Source organism: Colletes gigas, unplaced genomic scaffold (assembly GCF_013123115.1).
Source record: "Colletes gigas isolate AHSC1104 unplaced genomic scaffold, ASM1312311v1 Colletes_gigas_Sc00006, whole genome shotgun sequence".
Taxonomy (NCBI): domain Eukaryota; kingdom Metazoa; phylum Arthropoda; class Insecta; order Hymenoptera; family Colletidae; genus Colletes; species Colletes gigas.
In genome coordinates this window covers 9,975,789-9,999,000 of record NW_025106635.1, presented here as the reverse complement: position 1 = coordinate 9,999,000, position 23,212 = coordinate 9,975,789, and the positions used below count along the sequence as shown (strand labels likewise).

Here is a 23,212-nt window from a genome sequence, read left to right as displayed (position 1 = left end):
AGGACTGTGGAAAGAGTCCTTTAATTGTAAAATTTCTAAACTTGTTACAACTAGTATAATAATTTTTGTTAAAACTCACGTTGAATCTAGTGTACGTATTGTCTTTCTGTATAGTACAGAAATGCGAAAAATAACCGAAAGATAAATTTCGTAGAGGAATATAACTGCAATTTTATTGACCTTTAAAAAAGCATTTGTATTTAATTTCGAAAGTGATTAACTTTCAAAAGGAAATATATTCTCTAATGGATCTGAGAATTAAGAAAGATTCTTTTCTCATCAGCCTCCAACTGTTCCCCGACTCCGAATCTTAAAAACCATAATTCGGCTCAGCCTGATGCATCCTAACTCGCTAATATCAGCTTTCGTAGTTCTGGGAACATTACCATCGAGTTCAACGGCCACGCGGAAGGTATGGTAAAGTTTCACTCGAAGTAATTTTTCAATCGAGACAAGCAATCTCGGCGTTAAACGATAGTATCCTAATGCGGCGTGAATACGATAAAACACCTAATGCTCCTTACAAGCAATTAACTACTTTCCCTCTTCACGTAATGAGCCCGCTTCGCTGCGGATATCGAAAGCGAGCGAATCGAACATCCGCAAATGGCCTGGAACAATCTCGCCTTGGTGATTTTAATGCTTCTGCTTGAACACACGCACCGACAATCACCTCGTCCTTTACACTTTTTATCGCTAATACACGCCCACGAACCGACCGTTGCAAGCATACCGCAAAGTTAGGCAAATTATACCCGTACAAATAAAATTAGAAAATAGAAAACAACACGAGCGTCGAGAATTGAATTTTTCTGGATGAGAAGAAAGCATTGGTGATTTTGGATCATTAACAGAATTTTTATTTAAATTATTTATTATTATTTAGAAAGACATATACTTCTATGGTACTATGAACTTTTCAATAAACTCTCCTCGATTGTAACTTTGTAATAATTCTTGTTGTTCGTTGCAAGTTAAAGCAAAAAGTTTACTATAAGTCACCCTTATTTGGACTATATCTCAAAAGTGAGAAATAGAAAAACAACTTTTAGAGGGAAAAGTTAAATGGTATGGTAATATCTATTCTCAAATGTCCTTTTATTGGAACAACGCCCAACTTTGATACACAGTTTAAGATTTATCGCGATTACTCGATCATGGATTCGACAACACGCTAGAACACAATCGAAGAAATTCATGGGATTCGAGGGAAACTAAACTCTCGATATTCTTGGCGAGTATATTGCGTTGGGTACCGAGTTCGATCAAAAAGTTTAATGCGCTCGAAAACGACTTCCTGTAGCTCGAACCCCTGCCTCGAGAGATTAGAAAGATATTCCCGAAACACTTTCTCAGTCTGTTCCATCGATTTAGAACAGAATGGGTACAGTAATTTCTCACTTAATTCTGCTCCTTTCGAGCTTGGACATTTAATAACCTTTTAATAGAACACCAGATTCGTACGACGTTTTTTGACTTTGATTAATTGGCTTTAACCCTTTGACTGCGACGTATTCTAACCCAGAAACAAATCATACATTTTAAGAATATAAAAACATCAAAGCAGTTATCGATGTCCAAGTGTATATTAATGGACTATCAATTTTCTTTGATCGAGGGTAGAGAATTTGGTGAATGTTTACGAAAGTCATTAATATTTTTTCAAGATATAATTATTATAAATCAGAGCAACCGGAATCAGTACTTTTCGGTTGTCGTGATCTGAGTTGGTGTGATATAATTTTGCAAGACAATAACTATAATAAAATAAATTATAATTTCTTATTGAGTCGTCTACAGCCACAGGGAAAGTCGATGCTCGCGTGCGGTGGAACCTTGCTTGCGATGATGTGAATTCATGCTAAAACTCAAGATTTCTAACGATTAGATTGCGGAAGTTTATAGAATGTCGTAAATATGCAAAGTGTATGCAAAATATATGTGAAGTATGTGCACGATAAACGCAACAAAAATGTACTTTCGTGGGTACCAGAGAGTTCGTACAATTTTGTTTAACATCGAAATTATTTTTTTTTTTTATTATCGGGCGAGAATTGACAACGTGTGCCAAAAAGATAAGTTCAAATGCTGCGTATAATCCCTTTAAATCATACAATTTTATCAAGGCGCGTTTAAATTTGCTCCAATGTTGATAATCTGTGCGCGATGTATAATATTTAGATTAAGCATGTTTATGCATATAACGTATGCAAAGGACATATGAGATTTATACGCGTAAAATATACATATATGCATGAAAAATATAACGGTAGAGTTGCTTGTAGTAAGCATACATAAATGATGCCCAAGGAATCGATTAATGTTCGCCAAAGGCTTTGTTAATCAGAGAATACACACGATGAAACGACGATACGACTTGCACGATCAAGAACTTTAAATAGAAATTAATTTTTACTAATAAGATTTCGGAGAAGAGCTTATATTTAAATAATTCGTAACACAAATTAGGATTTCATATTATTTCTGGAAAAGTTTCTGTTTTCTAATGCTTCAATTAATTATAAAAATGCCGTGCTAGCCGAATATTAACGCGATCGCTGTATTTGGAAATCGGCGGTGTAGTCAGTAACGTAAACATTTACCCAAAAATTTGTTCTGCCCACGAATTCAAATAGGTCTCTCGTACAGGACAGCAAATGAGACGCGTCATCGAGCGAGCGAAACTTCAAAGCAACGTCGACCGCGTATCGGTGTGTTAACACTGTGAGAATCAAAAATTTCGTCTATTTTTCATTATATTCTTTCCAGAGAAAAATTAATCTATCTGTGAGAATTTTCCAATAAAAATAAATCTAAATTTTATTCGCACGTATACGTATTTCAAAAACGCTATTATTAGAAATTCCATAAAACAACAGGCACAACCATCGAGCTATCGAGAATGTTTAATTTTCAATTCGAACAAACGCCAACGCGTTGAAGCTAAAATTCCATTTTGAAGCCAGAAAGTATGGTTAGATCTTAAATTTCATTCGTACGTGTACGTATTTTAAAATCGTTTGCTGTTATTAGAAATGCTATAAAATAACAGGCACAACCATCGAGTTATCGAGAATGTTTAATTTTCAATTCGAAGAAACGTCAACGCATTGATACTAAAATTCCAGCTTGAAATGAGGAAGTATGGTTACATTTTAAATATGGTTAGATCTTAAATTTTATTCGTACGTGTACGTATTTTAAAATCGTTTGCTGTTATTAGAAATGCCATAAAATAACAGGCACAACCATCGAGCTATCGAGAATGTTTAATTTTCAATTCGAACAAACGTCAACGCGTTGATACTAAAATTCCATTTTGAAGCCAGGAAATATGGTTACATCTTAAATATGATTAAATCTTGAATTTTATTCGTACGCGTACGTATTTTAAAATCGTTCGCTATTATTAGAAATTCCATAAAATAACAGGCATAACCATAGAGTTATCGAGAATGTTTAATTTTCAATTCGAACAAACGCCAACGCGTTGATACTAAAATTCCAGCTTGAAACGAGGAAGTATCGTTACATCTTAAATATGATTAAATCTTGAATTTTATTCGTACGTGTACGTATTTTAAAATCGTTCGTTATTGTTAGAAATGCCATAAAATAACAGGCACAACCATAGAGTTATCGAGAATGTTTAATTTTCAATTCGAACAAACGTCAAGGCGTTGATGCTAAAATTCCAGCTTGAAATGAGGAAGTATGGTTACATCTTAAATATGATTAAATCTTGAATTTTATTCGTACGTGTACGTATTTTAAAATCGTTCGCTATTATTAGAAATTCTATAATTTAACAAGCACAACCATCGAGCTGTCGAGAATGTTTAATTTTCAATTCGAACAAACGTCAACGCGCTAAAATTCCATTTTGAAGCCAGGAAATATGGTTACATCTTAAATATGATTAAATCTTGAATTTTATTCGTACGTGTACGTATTTTAAAATCGTTCCCTATTATTAGAAATTCTATAATTTAACAAGCACAACCATCGAGCTGTCGAGAATGTTTAATTTTCAATTCGAACAAACGTCAACGCGCTAAAATTCCATCTTGAATCGAGGAAGTATGGTTACATCGTCGCGTTTCATCAATTTTATCAGCTGCCCTACTTCCCGAAACGCGACCGAAATATGTTTCGAACAGATGTCCGACTTTATATTAATAATTCAATAAAACCGATGACACACATGCAGCCCAATACCTGCGGCATCTGATCGTAGCATAAAACTGCAACGCTCGACGTCTGCGACTTCCGAATACGCTGTGCGCCAGTCAGTTCTTTGATATATGGAAAACTTCCTTTTCCTTATCCGTCGTGTCTGCGATGGCTCGGTATTGAACGAATTGTTATTTCTAGACGCTACATACCCGAGCAAGTATCTTCTTTTAATAATTCATCGGTTCCAGTCTATTCCTATCGAGGCTGGGGATCATTTACTTCCTTCCACGTAATAATAACTTCTTTCATTCTGAACTTTCTCCCATTTCTCTGTTAATCCAACGTCACGTTCCTCGTACAAAAGACAATAATAGATAAGTTACTAAATTCACAATTATCTATCCTTCGATTCATCGTGTTAAAAGAGCCCATAAATTCATCGCTTCTTTTACGCTTCTGTATATCTTACTACTTGATAAGGGTGATTTACAAGCGAGGCTCTCCCATGCCTAACGATTTAGAAAAAGCTTCGAAAAAGTGAGAGTGCTCGAAACTTTCGAGCCGTGTCGTATATCAGATGGATGTAAGTAGATACGTAAAACTTGTAACCCGTACGTTTTGACGCTGGCAGAAGTTAATTAACTTGATCGACGCTGTGCAACAAAGTATACACCGCACCGCTAATCGTTCTTCCCATTAATTTGTTGAGCGCGTTTACTCGAACGAGCATCTTTCGAAATCCACGCTGTGATTTACGACGCGCCGGGCTCACGGTGCATCAAACCGAGCCTGTCGAGCACCCCGCTCGTAAAATGCTTGTCTTTCGACATGACGGCAATTTCCTTCTCGTTTTCCATGCCGGATCGTAAAAGTACGCGCTATCCACGGGCCACGTAGCTCACGTATGATGAACCATCAAACCGACAAATCATCGAACCGACTGCGAGCGCGATGCAATCTTCCGCGCGTTTACGTTATCGTTCATTTTTCTGTCGTTCCCGCCATAAAACTACGACGGCATTAAGCTGTTTACAGACTCGGGCGAATTATATACGATACAAAATTAAAAAATAACCATCGATACTCGGAGATAACAGAAATATCAAGTACTTTAAATCATATAGTTTCTGTATATGATCTATCGTTTTGAAACGCCCTGTACAACAAAAGAAAAGATAAGTTTTTGAGGGTAAAAAGATAGAAGCAACCATATGTAAATTTTATCTCAGACTTTCGTTGTTTCTGTTCGTCTTTACGCTTGTTAATTATGATCTGGATATTGATCTCGATGAAAATGAAAGCAAACAGAAACAGGTTCTAAGAACGAGTTCCAGCTATTAGTAATTACTCGGCCATTCATCATCATAAAATCAATGATGTTAACGATCGAAACGACAGGAATGATCGTATCGGTATTTTCGAGCGTGCAAACAAACCGAAGTAGTAAAGGTCTTGTTGTCGAGCGTGATGAATTTGTTCTAGAGAAAGGAGATGTTGAAAATGATGCCCTTGAGAACGTATGTGAAGGTCAAGGTCATCGAAGTATTCTCCCCTAATCTAAATAATCTAATTAATCTAATTTTTCTAATTAAAATTCACAAGAATTCTAACGAAATTAGACGAAACAATATTGTGTTATATGATACTTTGAAATAAACATTTCCATCTTATCAAATAACTGGAAAATATCGTATAATTTAGACAGATGGAAATCTTATTACCTTTTTAGTACCACGCTCGAGGTCTTCGAGAAAGTAAAAGTAAAACAGAGAAATGTGTGAGGAGAGCGAAACCTACCAAATCGATCTTTCCTTCTGTCCGTCTGCAATTTTTCAGAATCTCCTTGGTACACTTCCACGATTTGATTGATCGCTACATCCATTCCACAGCATTACCGATCGCTTCTATTCTTGCGTATTTCGAACATATTTTGCCACGTGTACGTACCATAAATGGGAAACCAATAATTTTGCTCTTTATGTATATCGATGAAATAAAAGTTTACGAACATCGGTGCCTTTCCATATTCTCGATGAATCAGTTTGGAATTGATGGATCCCAGAACCTTGTTCGACAAATATTATACAATTTCTAAATATCCACGTCGTACGCAAAATATAAATAAAACACTTTTTTATCAATCTCCTTGATGCACCGTGAAAAATGAAATTATGATTTCCATTTCTTTTTGTACGTCAGATTTATTGCGTGACGCGGATAAAAAATATTGCGCGTACGCGAGCTATCGTTGCGAACCAGCTTCATCTTTTCGTTGGAGTATCTTCGTACCTAATTAAAAACACGCGCTCCGGCGAACAAAACTGATTAAATCACGGCGCAACGCGAGACGGATGTTCTTCGAAATGCGCCAGCGAAATCCATTGCGTTGAATTATTCGCGTGCATTGATCGATGGATATCGTTAATGTTACGGTCAGCGGGGCGTCCACGCACCAAACCGAACAGCACACGTTTCACGGGCACTTAATTTAGAAAGCACGAACGCATTATGATGCAGTTAGGCTGCCCCGTAATCCTACAAACGAACGACCTTTCGTAGTACTTCTTGCGTGAACCCGGGTCAAATACTAACCGCGCTCACCTTAGGCCATAGATAATGAGCAACAACGCTGCAGGTGACGCTTTCTAATTAGTTTCATCTGTTAATGACGTCCTCGCGATTTGTGCAACCATAACGCCCACGGTGGAAGGTACGAAGGAATTATGAAAGGAAACTATTTATTATTTTCATTCACAATATTGTTATCGAGATCGAAGAAAATTCTTGTTACTTATTTAACGACCAAAGGTGTTTGAAATCGATAACATTCGAGCCTGATGCATTGAAATCTGGTATTATAGGTTTGAAAACCGGTATCGAGTAAGCTCTTCATCAACATTGACAAACGCCATATAAACTTGGTTCTCTCGTAGTAAGTCTCTGGTCACATTCAATTATTCGATAAATGCAGTTCCCCCTCGTGTCCGTTAAATTCGTTCGTGATCTTGGAATACCATCGATTCCGCTCTGAACTTTATTGACCATTTTAACCATATGAAAGCCTTAGGATTCGCGGAAATCTACGACTGAATTTAATAGTTCCTCTATACTCGATTTGTTTCCAACTTGTTTTTCCACGTATCTCGAGTATGCAACGGTAGCATCGTAAATGGCAGAGCATCGCATAGTTGTCTAGATTATTATTAAATATGCACGCGATAATATGTAGATAATAATTAATTTATGACTACCGTTCGAACGATGGAATTCGCGTGGATAACGAGCGGGTGTTTATGCTGAAATATCGACAGCCAGCAAGAAGCGATTCGGTGAGTGCACGCGAAGATTTTGCATGCTTGGCTGCACACGACAACGCTGTGTGTTGTACGTGTGAGATCTTTAAGAGAATGATTTATTTGAGAAACGAGAGAGTCGTGCGTGAATCGTTGATCGAGGATCGATCAGACTCGAGTTAAGAGAAAGGGAGAGTAACCGAAAATTAATATGGGGAAACGACAGGACAACATAAAAAATGTTGAAACTTTTCTCTGCTCCTTTTACAATTTTATTAAAGAAAAGAAAATCGTTTGAAAATGTATTATTGAAAATGCATTAAACCGTTTGTTCCAGTGTTTGAAACGCCGAATGAAAAGATTGCAAAAATAAAAATGGCTTTTGGTTCTGCCAGCGAATTCGTCTGTAAGTTCGACCCGGCGAACCTTGCCTTAGGGAACTACATTGTTAGTTTCGAGGTTTGGAAGTTCAAATGGAAAGGTTAAAAAAATAAAAAAATTTCGATTTTGCTCAGGTTTTGTCGGTGAACATGTTACTAAGGCTGCCCGGGCAAATGTTGCCTTAGGTGAACAACGCTTTTCGTTAGTAGACCAAGTAATATTTTCTACTAACTGAATTTCGTGTTATAATGAAAATGAAATAATATATTACAATTTTTTATACAGAAAGTAGTTTACTGATAAATTTAGGTGAGAAAGTTAAACGCTTCAACCTGTATATTTTATCGTTGGAATTTGTTTTTGTTACACAACATATTTTGTAAGTTAAAACACTCTCTGAATAGAATGTATGAATTATGCTTGCATATCTTTCATGTAGATTTTGGAATTTTAATGATATGAATTTGAATAAACCCGTGGGACGAACTTCGTGTAACATTTTTTTACACTAGATATGAAAAACAATATTTTTTTCAGAAATTATCGAAACCCATATTTCGATAGACTATGACTTTAGAGTACATATGTCGACACACATAAGTAAAAAAATGTATTATTAATAGTTTATCCTAGAATGATAGTTTGTGAAAGTGATCATAAATGGTTGATCTGAACCGTTTCATACGAATAATCAATGCCTTGTCACGACTATGCACGTCCCACGTTATCCAATTTCATACTACAACGTTTATTTTCGATGCATTAAAAATATTTTTAAACCTTGTTCCATCCCATCGTATTGACTTTCGCGAACATAATTTGCAGGTAAATAGAAAATTTCTCCGCAACAATTTTTATCGAGCATTGGAGAAACGACGATGAAGTACTCTTGTAATTGACAAGAGCCTTTACGAGGTCTAGTCATGCGCTTCTATACGTGTTACGGATCGCTTCATCGATCTTCGAAGAAATCTCGTTTCTAACAGATTTCATTTCTGTAAATTTTAACGACGGTTGAACATGTAGCAGAATGTTGATCTATTTATCACGTTACAATTCAAATACGATTTACAGAAATTTCTCTACAACGTCGTACACAGATTGTATACAGATAGTAAGAGAATCTGAGATAAATCGTAACAAAAGAGTTTTTCTACCTTTTACTGAATTTTAAAAACTATTAGTAAACAAGAACTGATTCGTTAGAAGAAGATATATTTAAATTTCTATTTTTTTTTAAATTAAACGTTACCTCAAGATTTTGTAAATGGATAGGTTATTTGAAAAAATTCTTTGAGAATAGAATTCCCTCCGATATCGTATAATTTTTATATAAAACACTTTTGTGGAACGCATACTTTCAAAGTTACGTGACCCATTCTGTACAGTATTTTCAGCGAAAAGCTTTGTAAATGATGGATCACTGCGAAGTTTACAGCCAAAGGGAGATTCAATTCTAATCTCGTAGACAGAGGAAGAAAACAAACGCCTAGTCGCAAACAATTATCGAGAGATCGTTTGAAAATTTCGCGTCGACGGATAATGATGAAGCGGAGACACCGTTATCCGAAATACGTTCACGCTAATCCTATTCCAGCCCAGAATATTTGTCCGCGAGCAGGAAATGGAGTCTGCGAATAAAACCGCCGTACGACGTACGCGCAACAACAAATACTAGAGCTCGTTGTATCGAAGATTTCATTTCCTAGTGTCGTACTCGTGCAATCTCGCAGAGGAGATTACAATCGCGAGCAAACGGACCATTAATAAAATTGATTGAATTTCATCGATTCCATCTAAACGTCCCGCGTGGACGTTCTATCATATTTCACCTATCCCAAAATAACAAACGAAGTTTGGCGTCCTGTTTGCTCTTAACCCTCGCACGAGTAAATATAACGTATTGTATCGTAATTCTTTACCTTTCGAATACGTATTTTAATGGAACCGTAATTGAAATCTCAGCCTAGAAAGTTCGTGTTTTTAAATAAATCATTTTCCTCGGAAGCTAAATATAATTTCGGTTACAGAAGGTTAATCGAAAAGTTTGTAATACTTCGTCTTGGAGGCATAATTAACAACGGTTCGATACAATTAGACACCTGGCTCGAATATACGGATACGCGTTGAACATTAAACACGCACCGACTTTGATGAGCAAATTAGGATTCTAACTGGTTTGTCGGTGCGCAGACTGGCGTACCTAACTACCAGGAGTATCTGGCAACCGTAAAACAGGATCGTTACTCGTACTGTCGCTTTCAATTATCCGAGTTATAATACTTTTAAGCGCAATGAATTGTACTCCATTCCCAAGCGCGATGCTGTATCTCGTTAACTCGAGTTTGAGCATAATGGTCCTTGTTGCGAACTGTTTCGCATAAAATTTCTTTACGTACTTTCTTCATTACTTTAATACAATATCTAATGTACATTCGCTCCGACTTGGCATACAATTAACCCTGAAACTCCCGAGGGGGATGCTCGTAAAGTCGCGAGTCGAAAAATGTTAAAATGATACTCTTCTCTATAGAACGTTCTCGGAAAATTAATTATCGTTGTACGGACCGCGATATTTAGTGTGCAAAATTTGTTTTATAAGGAAACAAAAGCAGGCGTCGACACTGATGACCGGATGGCAAAAAATATATTCAAGCGAACGTAGCACTCGAAGATGACCTCTTTCTGTATTTTGTTCCTTTTCGCTCTTCAGCCATCACTGACGCGAGAGAATGAAAATAACTGGGAAAATAATTATGGAGGTTGCAGCTTCTAATGCTTGCTCGTTGTTTCCATTAAAGAATCCCAACCGAGGTGTTTTTAAAAACAGATAGAAAAAGTGTTTTCGTTCTGGAATTGGATAACGAAAATAGATGTGTGTAGCTGTGGATCTTTTTTTTTACATTCGGTCATTGAGTTTTATAACAATGACAAAACATTATCGATGCATACACGCAGTGGATAGTATAAGTGGATTTGGAGGAATCCTGCCCTTTCCTTAAGCTTCCGAGGTTAATATCGAATGGTCTACCAGATCTTCGTATTGGGAATGTTTAAACCCGATTCTATTTAATTAGACGACGTTGATTCGCTATCGAGCACCGAGGAATAATCCGTCATTAGCTGACCATTTAATATTCGATCGTTCGTTCAATGTTAGTAGCTACATATTGCCTTATCAAGTACTCGTACGACGGCACTCTATTAGCTGTCCCGAATTAACAAGCTATACATACGTGTAATTCGGTAGGTACACCGTAATGGAGCGCATCATCTATCGATTATCGATAATTGCCAAAGACGATGCTGTATTTTCGACGCGCAGAATACGGTATAGGTTACAGGGCTAGTTTAGAACAATTACGTGACAACGATACGCAATTAAATACTTGATGGAAAACATAATACATAAACTACTAATTTTCCGTGAAATCGTTGTTCGCTAACTGTATGTATGTACTTTGTAATTGGCTCATAGCCAAACGAAAAATTGCTGCTCCCCGCGATACCTGTTTTCCCCCGATACTATTAGCGAATACAGTTAGGGGGAAATCGACCACTGGTAATTTTAAAACTAAAATTTTGAAAATTATTTTAATATCGTACACTGAATTCAATTATGCAAAAGTTACATTTTTAACAAAATATTAATTAGCGAAAGAATGTGAAGATTTTTGTAAAAATATTGACCTTGAATGGTTTTAAATTATATTGAAAGATCAAGTGAAAAGGTTACACGATTGTGAAATTAAATATCGCAAAATGTTCGCTGCCTCCCAAACTAATACTCGAGTGCAGCACTTAGAACGTTAATTGCATCGACTAATTACCTCTCAAGATCAAGTAGTAAGTTCAAATTTTGTAGACGAGAGCGGTTCCGGAGAGCATTACACCCGACGTTGTTTATGAAAGCTGATTTCTACTGACACATCGAACACGCTTTGCATCATAAGAAAGTGATATTCGTTTTTATCGTTCGAACTTATTTTATTCCTAGAAAGAGAAAAGCGCGGCGCGTACAGCAAAAAGAGTTACGCTGCCTATGATTAAAATATCATTAACGAACGCGGAGACGAAACGAAACGATACGATCACACATTCGTTTTTATTAACCCACTAAATTCCGGATTCTTGCTTTCCAAAACTGACGTTTTCTGTTTGTTTCGTTCAAAAATGCATTCTTTCGATTATCAAATATGGTTACAGCGCATTTTATTCAAGGCCTTGGAGATTGCACGACGTTCGAATCAATTTTAGTACCAATAAACAAATGCTTTTTCCGAGTGTTATCGAAATAGAACAGTGACACTTAACGAGTCTATGCGATATGCAACATTAAGTATTTGCCAGAAGCCACTTTCTTCGCATAAAATCGTCTTTTAAACAGGCACGTCGTTTGAGCTCCGAGCGAATCAATGTCATAAAGATTTCGCTAGAAAGGCTCTCTTAAACGAAGTACTCGGAAACGAGAAATAAAAGATGGATTATTCGCGAAGGAGAAAACCTTGATCTAAACTACGACAGCGATCGTTAATCATCGAGATTTCTAATTTGCTATAGAAGAAAGTATTTCTGACGGCATCAGTGGGATCCGGTATCACCGGAATGATATAACGAAAAGAATTGCCGGGAAATTACAGAAACAATCCATTCGCAATTGAATTTTCAATCGCGCCGAGTGCCGCAACGTTCGAGAACAACTGCGATACGAAAAATCACGGGTCTGAGTTCCCCAACGGCAATAACAGAAGCTTTCGTGCTAATGAAACGTACAAACGAGCAAAAAATGGCGAAAAGTTCCGGAACAGAACCGTGCGTACGTCGTTGATTAGACTACGTTCGCGTGATCGTGGCCGATGGTTTGCTGAAAAATCCGACAGTGAACTTATTACGCTAACAGCACGAGATATCGAACGAGTTTGAGCATCACAGAATTATATATTATCTTATTCGGGTTAAACTTTATGTTAGAAAATCTTTTTGAAACAGTTTAATAATTTATTGTGATCGAAATGAAAGTTAATTCGTACAAAGAAGATAACAGATTCTTATTTTATTTGAGATAATTCGTTTCATGCCTACAACCGAGCTAGTATTAGATTGTAATATTTAATTTTATCGAAAGACAAGCTAAATGGTAATTTAGTTTTAACTTTTATTTCATTACGTGGCCACATGTATTTATAGAGAATTTCTATTCATTAGCTATATCTGGAGTGGCGAAGAGATATGACATGCGACAGTCTAATCTTGTATTAACGTCGAATTTCCTAAAAAGGACCTGACACTAATCGCGTAAGATCGAGACGTGGAAGCGCTCGAATATTAATAATTAATTTCTGCGCTCGGGGACGTCTGCTTAAATTACGTTAAACAAGATATGTTAACATCGTGCGGAATAAATGGGTCATTAAAGAACAAACTTCGCGTACGAGCATATTTATCGTGAATAAAGCTGCTGTATGAAGGCATATCGGTCCGATCGTAAACAGAGATGAGCACTTTCGAATAATAGATGACGAATGAAAACTCCGTACAGCGATTCATTCTCAACGTTTATTCCATCGAGCAATTTATTGGCGTAAGCTTTCGTTCGCCCAACGCGAAATATAATTTCGTTTTATGATCTGGATTGTAATTTGTAACTTATCCTACCCCTATTATTCGACATTTTTACCGAGACTAGAAATTCTCTCGTCCCCGATCGTAAACCAGGATTTTCATTTCTGAATGTATATAAGAGGTTCTCAGACGTAGCCGGAAAGCGTAATCGTTGTTTTAAATATTCGCGGCGCTGCGATATTGCGCGTCGATCGATAACATTGTTCAACGAATAAAAATCTATTTCCTATTTTACAACACCCACCGATCGTCGGAAAGTTTCTCGTCCCAAACGCGAGCACAGAGGCGAAATTGTTCCGTCACTCACAGTTTCAGTAAAACAGGAATTTTTGTAAAATCGTGCAAAAATGAAGTAGAGATTGCTAGAGATTTCAGCCTAGTCTTAGAAAATAAAGGCGATCTTTCAGAGCATATCAGTGCGTAATTTAGCGAAAAATTTTGGAAGATAAAGCGTTAGAACCGCTTTTAGAACTCTAGATAATCGAATCAATAACAGACTTGAACAAATTTTATTTTAAACAATGAATTGAAATTTTAGATTCATTCGTAAACTAGTTTTTGCGCCTTACACTCTTGGATGTCGATTTAAAAAAAATCCGTTAACCGATTTACGAGTGGATGTAACAATTTTATTCATTATTCGTAAATGAAATTTAACGACTTTCGATACCGATAGCGTAGTCCAACAGATATCTATTTTTTATATGCACTGTATTCGATTACTTTAAAATGGATTTATTCTACCTGTGAAATCAAATAAAACTTTCTGTGAATTCACGGGAAATGCATAGAAATAAATTACATTTAGTACAATTATATTGGTAAGATAATTATAGCGAAACGTCAAACTTGTTTGAAAGCAACTGTAGACAGGAAAGGTTTTTTTAACTTCCTGATGAAAATCCAAAACCAGATTAAAAACATCAAACGAATCGAGGCAAGGGAACTATTCCATAGCAGCAAACGCAGTGCACACATTCCAGATTGATATTTCTTTCGATCTGGCCCAATTAAAAAACGATCTGACATATTTTCTGTGTAGCTTCTTCCTCAAAAGTATTTATGAATCCGATACTTTACTGGGAATTCATATTAGATACAAAATTAATCGTAAAAATACAAAAACAATGGTTAAAATATACGTTCGTCGTTCTTTTCTTTCAACAAATACGATAAGGCATCAATAGATTACAAGACACGTATTATATGTCCACTGTTTGTCTCTACGGTTTTATATGCTGCAAACGACTGTCGTTTCTTTATGCTGTATAAATATTAAACCTTCCTGTACCGTATGAATTTGTTATAACGAATATTTTTGTTTACTGTACGCCCCAGAATACAAATATTCTGTCTACGCAAACATTGTATGCCCATGCCAAACGAAATGCAATATTCATATAGGAAACTTCTGACCAAATAAAAATAGTATGTATGTAATATTACGCTTCTTTTTTTTTTGCTTTTCGACAAATTTGACGTTAAACACTGTAAAACTTTTGTAAAATACCATAGTGTCCTTCGCAAAATTAAACGTTTGTTCTTCTAAACTCTTTACAAACGTTCACGACTATTTACAACAAAATCAGAGAATTTATTGAAATCATACACTGACTTCAAGTATCTCTCTGCCGTTTAAAACTATCTCGTACTAGTTTTTTATTTTCCTCCAATTATTTTTAAACAAAAGTTTACCTAAAGCAACTTGACTAATCTTGTATTCGTTACGAAGTTATCGTAAAAGAAAATAATACAAAAGACACGGGAGAGGGTCTGAGAGAGGATATGTAATTTCTTTAAGTGCTCAACGCGTATTAAATATTGGATGAAATAAAAAGATTTCAGGACCACAATTCGCGTAAATAATAAATGAAATTTTATAACTATGTGCAATAAATATTTACGAAAGAAATCAATAGCTAGAGCTCTCGTAAACGAACTATTTACACTGACCGAATATTTTAACTACGACAGATAATCTTTTGCTCTCCCATAAAATAATTACGAGATTACGAGAATAAATATTCAATTTCGCGGTTTCTAAAATTTTATTGGGTTCGACGAGTGAAAAGTAAAAGTAGTGTTACGATCTCGAAAAGTTCGTGTTTCTTAAGAGCCGTGGATGAGAGAGGAAGTCTATTTTGCGCAAGAAACTCTATAAGGATCGCGGGGCGGATGTTGGTGAACAAAATTCGCGTTGAACAGCGTTATCCTCGTCGATTAGGCGATGAGCAAGAACCCGGTGTCGGTCTTCTTGCTACGGAAACGTTTTCGTGTAACGATCGGTGGTCTAGTCTGGTTGCGGAACGTTGGTCGTCCAACTCATCGCACATCGGTGCTTAAGTATCAGTAATCGATACATCTTGTCTGCGCCGATGTCACCACGAGCACACCACCGGGGTAATACCGAGGGCCGTCAAGTTTGCTTGGTACGTTCTCTACTCACCCGCCTGTCAGCCAGCTACCAGACACTTAGAACAGCCAGTTACACCACCGCGTTGGGGGCTCTAACGACGAGGCAGGCACCCAACGAACCCGCTGGAAAACCGTTTTACGGCGATTCGCGGGACGGCCTCGCGTTTATAAACTTACCCCCGTTCGCCCCCTAATCTCGTGGCGTTCGTTCATTGTTAGCGGCGAGCTATCAGCGCGCTCCTAGGCCGATGGAGGGAGAGCTGGCCACGGTAATCCATAGCTACCAGCTCACGGTGTGGTGGGCTGGATCGGACCAGAGAATGCCACGTCCCCGCATAGATTGGCAAAAATGTCTAATAACGAATAAAAGATGAATTTTTCCCACCACCGTTATTATCGAATAGAAATTAAAATTCATATTCTTGCAATTCACGAGTTCCAGGATTCTGAATTTTTGTTACACGATTGCTTTTTCGAATTTGACGAGTTATTATAAAATTACTGATATTATTATTAATATTAATTAATATTAATTTTTCCCCCACCGTGATTTGTCGAACAAAAATTAGAATTAAAATTCTTGCACATTATTCTATAAGCAAATAATAGTAAATTTGCCAGTTACAAATTTCAGGATTATGAATTTCTATTGGACGATTGCTGTTTAGAATTTGACGAATTATTATAAAATCACTGATATTATTTGTTACGTTTCGAGTATTTACTTGGAAAATTATTAGAAGGAAGACCAATGACTTTAATTTGTGAGATTATTAAGACTATATTTTTCCCACCACCGTTATTATCGACTAGAAATTATAATTCATATTCTTGCAATTTACGAGTTCCAGGATTGTGAATTTTTGTTATACGATTGCTTTTTGGAATTTGACGAGTTTTTATAAAATTACGAGATATTATTATTAATATCAGTGATTGTTTTAGATTGGCAAAAATGTCTAATAACGAATAAAAGATGAATTTTTCCCACCACCGTTATTATCGAATAGAAATTAAAATTCATATTCTTGCAATTTACGAATTCCAGGATTCTGAATTTTTGTTACACGATTGCTTTTTCGAATTTGTCGAGTTATTATAAAATTACTGATATTATTATTAATATCAGTAATTATTATTAATTTTCGAATTTGTCGAGTTATTATAAAATTACTGATATTATTATTAATATCAGTAATTATTATTAATATATAATATTATTAATATCTAAAACAATTACTGATATTATTATTAGATCAGTAATTGGTTTAGATTTTTATCAGAGATTGGTAAAAATGTCTAATAACGAATAAAAGATGAATTTTTCCCACCACCGTTATTCGTCGAACAAAAATTAGAATTAAAATTCTTGCACATTATTCTACAAGCAAATAATAGTGAATTTGCCAGTTACGAATTTCGGGATTATGAATTTCTTTTGGACGATTGCTTTTTAGAATTTGACGAATTATTATAAAATCACTGATATTATTTGTTACGTTTCGAGTATTTACTTGGAAAATTATTAGAAGGAAGACCAATGACTTTAATTTGTGAGATTATTACGACTATGAATTTGTGATTATATTTACTTTCAAATTCACTATTATAATGTATAAGCATATGCAATGTGTGCAGGTATATAGAAATAATATAAGAAAAGATTTATAATATATACTTTGGAAACAGACAGTTCCTTTCGTGAGTCATCTGAGAAGCGAAAGAAAGAAAGCTTTTAATCGCACAAACTCACGGATATCTTTTTGTGATAAAAAGAATTTTGCTTGTATTGTTAGCAATTCTGTTGCTATTGTACAAAAGGAATTATTAGTACCTGTATATAAACGTAAATACCTGTTAATTGAAACGTATCTAAGCAAATATTGAATAATTAAAAATGTTTTAATATTACGACAAAATTTATTGCTCGACCACGATGAATTGAATAATTAATTAATTACACTGGAAAGAAGAAAGTTTTAAGAAAATTCCTTCTGTTAATTTAAGATGTAAACACAACATTATATATACAAAAATTCGTTTAATTTAACGCATGTGTTAGAAGAATATGGAATTTATTTTAGATTAGATATCTTTTAAATCGTGTTTCACGTCTGGAGAAAATAATTATTATTACGTAATACAAATTGCTTACACCTTAATTGCAGGTTCATTTTCAAGTGTGTAACCAGCAAAGTATTTTGAAGTTAACTTAATTCATATTTTTCCGATTTCTAGTCTATCAACACTCTTGAACCAACTCTTATAAAACAAATGTCAACAATGTACCATAAATTATACAGAACTGACATAAACAATTTAATTGAACTGTTTGCCCAGGTGATATTATATTAAAATTAAATTTAATATTTAATTATTCATTTCACGTCGAGAACCTTCCATAATTTATATTTAATATAAGTTCGTAAATAATGTTTTGCTCGATTCTTTTCTATTATACAGGGTGTTCCAGTATCGATGGTACAACCGAGAAGATGGTGATCCTATATGAAAAAAACAAATGGAAAATCAAGAATAACATTTTTTCATTTGAAGTTTATTTTTTGAGTTAATTGAATTTGAAAAATCGAGGTTTCCTAGTACTTGTGTCTGTCCACTACCGACTGTTTCTACTTATGCTAACGTTCAAGCCCTACTCCATTTCACGCAATGCATTTTTAAATTCAATTTTCTTAAAAACAAATCCCCAAGCGAACAAGTTTATTGTTTACTTTCGATTTGTCTTTTCATGTAGAATCACACCCCCCTCGATTATACCATCAATACTAGAATATCCTGTAGATGTATGTACAATTCTCGACTTACGATTTATGTATTTCATACACAGGCAAGAAGAACAGTACACAATTGCTTATTTTGTATACTTCAACCATCAGCATCACTTTATACAGAAAAGTAAGTAATTTGATATCTTGAAATCTTTTATGACCTTTTGATTAAACGTTAAAATATATTATGTAGCCTCAATATTATAATTTTTAAACTAGATATACTTAGAATTAAGTTAGATGTTTCCAACATACGTTTATTTATAAAGTTCTTCTTGCCTAATAATTTTTATGCATATGCATATTACTTTTTCTTTGATTGTTTATACCGAAGAGGACCATAAACTAATGGTCGAAACGTTTACGCTATTATTAGCTATATTGTTTTTATTTTCTTTACGAGCAATATTTAAAATGTAAACTAGAATTTTATTCAGACAGCGATATATTTCACAAGCGAACAAATAACAATATAAGCCAATATGGCGAGGAGAAAAGAATTAGAGTCCAGGTTGTAAGAGCAATTTAGAACCGACGATTTATTAGTCGGCGTTTCGGCTTATAGTGAAAGCCCTTTTCGAGGCAACGTATCAAAGTTTAACAACTAAAATAAATACGTGATAAGTGTAAAGAGAAACCGTACATTCGAACCGAAATAAAAATTACGTTAAAATATACGCGTGCTTGGTACGACTAAATTTTTACGTTGTTATTAAAAATGTAACCGTTCGATGGAATAAACGTCGTGAATAAATAGCGTTTCCTTGGCCTTTTTCGCCATCTATTGTTCGAATAAAATTTTGCCCATCTCTGGTCTAAGAACAGGAAGTAAAAGAGTCACTCGACAGTTTCGACTCTTGCTCCTTCTTATTCCTCCCCCTTGAGCTCCTGTAATCTCGTTTCCCTCGAGTCCTTCGCGTCCTCTCGGCCCGGGGGTTATGTACCATCGTATACCGAGTGTTTCAGAATTCTAGATATGAATTCGGTCGGCAGAAACCGCGAAAGTCTTAGTAAACACTTACATGAAAATTCGTTCTATTTTTTGGTCACCGACTTATAAAGAAAGAAAGCATACTATTGACAAAAAAATTATGTTTATGGAACCACGCATTTTAAATGTCCCTGATCATGTTTTAATTACCGAATATAAATACGTATAATGGATCAAAAAATAGTTGTATTTTTTATTGAAATAAAAACGAAATTAACGATAAGAAAAGAAATTCATAATAAAACCAGGAAACGAACTGTGAATAAATACTTGAAATTTCTCAGATAATATTCGATAATAATTATCTAGCAAACAATTCAGCGGAGAAAGAAATCAAATTACGGATTAACCAAATTAACAACCGCGCTCGATTTAACTCGAATAATTATCGAACAAATAAACGAAATGATGCTGAATGACTAAAATAATAACGATCGAAATTAAAGGGAGAAATATAATATTTCGAGCGGAAATTCTTAAATACATTTGCGTAATTTCTATTAAATATTTAACGAGCCCACGAAGAAAACGCGTCCCTTGGGCCAACTGCTGGGGAAAAAAAGCAGGAAAGTGATTAATAAACGGGAATGGTACCTCTGACCGCAGTCTCCTCGCGTTCTCGCAGAAAACTAGCAAAATTACTAAAATATTTTCTCGCACCTAATAATTCACACGCTACTGTACACTTAGTTACGAGAATTTACATACGCTGTTATGGATTTGAACAAATATTAATACGATGGTAACTATCTTTCTACGCATAGCGCACACGTGATACCTCGGTGCACATTTTTGTGGCATTTTCCTAGTGCTTTCACATAAACATTTTTACTATTTCTCAAAATATTTCTAACTTCAAATTACAAATTTCGTACGTAGAAGGTTATGGAAATCTTGCAGAAGAAATAAAATATGTCTGTAGTAATAACTTCTTCGTAAGCAATTGCAAATATTTTAAGCTATATTTCAACTTGGATACATAGTTCATAAAGTAACTCAAATTACACTTTGAATTTTTTAAAACTTTTTAAACGACTGTATAACGAGTCGCGATATTAAATATAAAGAAACATAAAGCGGGTGACAAAATAATTTTTCAATGCTCGTTGAGTGAATATGTGATAACACATTCGTTCGAATATTAATATTAAAGTCCTGCAGTAATTTTAACTTAGATGTATAATTTATAAAGTAACTCAAATTACACTTTGAATTTTTAAAAACTGTTTAAACGACTGTATAACGAATCGCGATAACAGATATAAAAAGACATAAACAGGGTGAGAAAATAATTTCTCAACGCTCGTTGAGTGGATACGTGACAAGACGTTCGTTCGAATATCAATATGAAATTCCTGCAGTAATATTTAATGTCGATATTTCGTGTTGATGACAGAAGTAATACTCTTCTTTTCAAGCTGTTTGTGCCTGCAATCCCGAAATACCCCGGTGCTCTTACACGCACATTGTTCCGCGAAACGTGTACACAGCGCACACATGTCCGCGGTCGCATTTTTCCTTTTACGACGAAGCCATTTCGCATCCCGCTTATCCTCGCCAAACTATTGCTCTCGTATGCTTCCCCCTTTTCCCGGATTCCCGCTATTTATCTAAACGTCGACGGGGGCCTCCGGAAAGAAGGAGCTGTCTGCATTTCCGGCTATGATTGAGCGAGATTCCGTCGAGATTGTTGCAGTCAAATTTAAAAAGCACGCGCCGGAAAGTATATTAATCTTCCGCGTACGTCTCGCGCCTCGAAATATCCACTGTCTCTGAATTCCACCACTAACGTCCAGAGACATCCATTCAACGACACGAGATTCGAACAATGACAAACATTTCTGAAATCTACGGTTTAAAAGGATCGTCGGATTCATAACGACGAAAAGACGAGTACTTTTTTAAATTGGTTCTCCAAATTGATTATACGAGCATTTGATTCTTCTCTTAGAGTCTCGTTTACGTTCTACAACTTCTGAATTTCGTTCGATAACACGTGAGAGTGTTGAAGAACGCAACGATGTCTTTCGAACAATGAAAAACATTTCTGAAATCTACGGTTTAAAAAGATCGTCGGATTCGTAACGACGAAAAGACGAGTACTTTCTTAAATTGTTTCTCCAAATTGATTATACGAGCATTTGATTCTTCTCTTAGAGTCTCGTTTACGTTCTACAACTTCTGAATTTCGTTCGATAACACGTGAGAGTGTTGAAGAACGCAATGATGTCTTTCGAACAATGAAAAACATTTCTGAAATCTACGGTTTAAAAAGATCGTCCGATTCGTAACGACGAAAAGACGAGTACTTTCTTAAATTGTTTCTCCAAATTGATTATACGAGCATTTGATTCTTCTCTTAGAGTCTCGTTTACGTTCTACAACTTCTGAATTTCGTTCGATAACACGTGAGAGTGTTGATGAACGCAACGATGTCTTTCGAACAATGACAAACATTTCTGAAATCTATGGTTTAGACGGATCGTCGGATTCGTAACGACGAAAAGACGAGTACTTTCTTAAATTGTTTCTCCAAATTGATTATACGAGCATTTGATTCTTCTCTTAGAGTCTCGTTTACGTTCTACAACTTCTGAATTTCGTTCGATAATACGTGAGAGTGTTGATGAACGCAACGATGTCTTTCGAACAATGACAAACATTTCTGAAATCTATGGTTTAGAAGGATCGTCGGATTCGTAACGACGAAAAGACGAGTACTTTCTTAAATTGTTTCTCCAAATTGATTATACGAGCATTTGATTCTTCTCTTAGAGTCTCGTTTACGTTCTACAACTTCTGAATTTCGTTCGATAACACGTGAGAGTGTTGAAGAACGCAATGATGTCTTTCGAACAATGAAAAACATTTCTGAAATCTACGGTTTAAAAAGATCGTCGGATTCGTAACGACGAAAAGACGAGTACTTTCTTAAATTGTTTCTCCAAATTGATTATACGAGCATTTGATTCTTCTCTTAGAGTCTCGTTTACGTTCTACAACTTCTGAATTTCGTTCGATAACACGTGAGAGTGTTGATGAACGCAACGATGTCTTTCGAACAATGATAAACATTTCTGAAATCTACGGTTTAAAAAGATCGTCGGATTCGTAACGACGAAAAGACGAGTACTTTCTTAAATTGTTTCTCCAAATTGATTATACGAGCATTTGATTCTTCTCTTAGAGTCTCGTTTACGTTCTACAACTTCTGAATTTCATTCGATAACACGTGAGAGTGTTGATGAACGCAACGATGTCTTTCGAACAATGACAAACATTTCTGAAATCTACGGTTTAAAAAGATCGTCGGATTCGTAACGACGAAAAGACGAGTACTTTCTTAAATTGTTTCTCCAAATTGATTATACGAGCATTTGATTCTTCTCTTAGAGTCTCGTTTACGTTCTACAACTTCTGAATTTCATTCGATAACACGTGAGAGTGTTGATGAACGCAACGATGTCTTTCGAACAATGACAAACATTTCTGAAATCTACGGTTTAAAAAGATCGTCGGATTCGTAACGACGAAAAGACGAGTAC

The 23,212-nt window shown here is 35.5% G+C and overlaps 1 protein-coding gene across 1 annotated transcript in view; it reads left to right on the top strand.

Annotated features, from left to right (window-relative positions):
* The window catches only part of LOC122395563 (follistatin-related protein 5-like), a 121,725-nt gene that overhangs the window by 22,338 nt on the left and 76,175 nt on the right, over nucleotides 1-23,212 (top strand). The window lies entirely within an intron of this gene.